The sequence below is a fragment of the Rhea americana genome, unplaced genomic scaffold, assembly GCF_003343005.1.
Source record: "Rhea americana isolate MKP2758 unplaced genomic scaffold, rheAme1 scaffold_321, whole genome shotgun sequence".
In the NCBI taxonomy this organism is placed as follows: domain Eukaryota; kingdom Metazoa; phylum Chordata; class Aves; order Rheiformes; family Rheidae; genus Rhea; species Rhea americana.
This window is the reverse complement of record NW_028186448.1, coordinates 484,309-487,168: the sequence shown is the minus strand read 5'-3', so window position 1 is coordinate 487,168 and position 2,860 is coordinate 484,309.

The following is a 2,860-nucleotide window of genomic DNA, read 5'->3' as shown; positions in this document are numbered from 1 at the left end:
AAGCAGGTGCAGCCGCTTTCCCCGCCGCCCGCCCCCCGGAGGCTGGGGAGGAAGAGGAGGGGGAGGAGGAGGAGGAGGAAGGTTCGCGGAGCAAGGAAGGAAGCGCGGCCCCCTGGCGCTCCTTTTGTGGGTGGGGAGTGCGGTGCTCTTCCCACTCCACCCCGCGCAGCTTGCCCACTCCATTCCCCTTCGTTTTCGCTCATTAACGCCGTCGCTAATTGGTTTCTGCTGTTTGTTCCCCGAGGCAGAGCGTTGCCCACGTGGCCTTATCGCTGCTTCTTGGAGGGGAAACTGAGGCACAGCGGGGGGCTCGGGGTATGCAACGCCCCCGGGGCAGAAAGCCTCCACCACCAACACGCGTGGACAGAGACAGGCTGTCGGGGCAGGGCTGCGGTCGAGAAGGCAGCTTCCCATTCTACAGATGGGAAAAGCGAGGCGCTGAGCTGGTAGCCCCGGCAGCCCGCTGGCCTGCTCCAGTATCGCCCCAGTGCCTCGCTCCTCGGGGCAGGAACAGAGCCCGTGGCGCAGCAGAGCCGCCATCTGAATACTGCGCCCAAACCACCACCTGGATGCCAGACCCCAACCACGATCCCGATGCAAGATCCCCACCACCCCCCCGACACTGCATCCATCCTCTGAGCAGGGCAGGGAAATCCAGCCCTGAGGCCACCCCATGGTGGGGGTCCAGGGTGCCGGAGGGYTGGGGGCATCCGAGACTGCCCGGCGCTGGCTCAGGGCAGCGTTCGGTGCCCRAGGTCCTGCAGCAAGGACCTGGGCAGCTTGGGGATGAATGCTGAAAATCCCCCCCTGGCAGCACAGAAATAAAGTTTTTTTTGCTAGATTTCGAAGTCATTTTGTTTCATCAGCATAAGTGAAGTGCAATGACTGTATACATTTTAATTTCAAATGCAGCTTTTTAGAAATGTCCATGTTTTAGACATGTGAGATAGATTTAAAAGGTGAAAATTGGAGTGAAAAGTGTTTCATCCACCTGGATTTTGAAGAATTGAACTTGACAGGAGAACTATTTAAAAAATCTATTCCTAAATGAAAAGCTCTCCCATATCAGGGAATTTCTATGTGATGGAGAGGCCAGTTCCCACCAAGTACAAGCTCTGCTTTTAAGGCCTTTTTGTGGGTTTGGGGAGTCTTGCTTCTCTTCCTGATGCCTACAAACTGTATTCCCACTCGCCACCTCGCTGTGTAGCCTGATACACACCTAGTGGTCTGACTTGCTGTGTTATGCACCCGAATATTGGCCTATGAAAACCGGCAATTTCTCCCCCCCCAATCCCAAACCAGCATTCTTGCGGAGTGCAAAATAGCTCTGCTTTGAGTGAGGAGCCTCGACACACCAATGCTCGCCCTCGTATCTCAGTGTAAGAATTGGCCCTTTGAAGACATCGAATAGCATCCAAGCGGGAAGGATTTGCGCCGAAAGAAACGGGCGGACTTCCACCAAAGCGAGTTTGTGCACGGAGCRTGGCCCAAAGATCCCTCTTTGCTCACCCGTGTCAGCCAGGGAAACACCACCAGGGCACAGGAGCACGTGGCTTCGGCGGATGCTCTTTTGCGCAGGGACCGTGCTTGGCTGGGCGTTTCGTACGGCGCCGGGCACGGCGGGTTCGTTCCCCCGGCAGCTCCAAGGACCAGCGCTCTGCTCTTTGGAAAGCAGGAAAACTCATTGCCAGGGGGATGCTAAGGCTGAGCCAAGCGAAGGCAGGGAGATTTCCAGCAGGGCGACAGCGAGAGAGACCGTAGACGCTCATACGCTCCGGCACTGAGCTCCTAAAGGAGAGCGAGAGAAAGGAAGGAAGGAAAAAACTTCATTTATGCTGCAGAAGAATCTTTGCCTGGGCAAAGGTTTGGGCTCGTGTCAGCTGCAAAGACAGGGCAGAAGGTATAACGGAGCTGGTGGGACTGACAGCTAGCAGACCAAACATTTAGCTTAATGTACGGTTAGAAAGTGCAGAACACGCGGCCGGAGGAGCAAAGAGTTGGTATCGGTTACGTGATGGGTCTCAGACGCAGCTGCCCTTCTTCACCTCTAGAAACATTACGTGTTCCAGCTCTTTCAAGTGTGATGCTCATCTTTACTTTCTCATGCCTCTACAGCCAACCTCCAAACTCTTATCCATGTTTTTCCAGGCAATATATTTATTTTTCCTCCAGAAAGTGTCTGCTTTTCTAGCCAGAATATCAGAAATTTCTGAAAAGTGACAGTTCTTCAGCAGTGGGTTTTGTTCCTGGGGATACCTAGAACGGAAACGGTTTCCGCGTGCAGTGAGGTTGACAGAAAGCTTCAATTTTCCATGAAAAAAGTCAGGTTGGGTTTCTTCTAAATCCTGCTCGAGGTAAAGCTGCCCCAAACCAGAGAGCAGCTCCGTCCTTCCACGGAAATCCCCAAGCCTCGTCCGAAGCCCATTTGCAACCGTTGGCCATTTCTGGCCAAAGAATGGTGGAAAGCAGAGGAGCTAAAGCTGGTTTGTGCTTTGTGTTTTTTTCCTCTTTGGGAAAAGTTACTTTACTAAAAGAAAACCCTGACTTTTTTGAAGGAAGGTGCTCATTAGAAAACCTGTATTTGATGGCAGGCACAGCTCCCCCGGACTTTTCCACTTCCTGCCTTGTCTCTGATTCTCTCCCTCTTTCTTTCTCATTTCAAGGCAAAAAGTGAAGAAAAAGAAGAGAAAGAGGAAAACCAGGAGCGGCAAAGCCGGGGGAAGAAGGGGAGAGCATCACTTCTTTCCTCCCAGCCTGGCGCTYGGGGCGGGGGCCGCGCGTTTGCCCTGCGAGCCCCAAGCTCCCACCCTTTCCCGGGGGGAAATTCCYGCAGAAGAGCAGCTTTTCCTGGTGCCCTCCG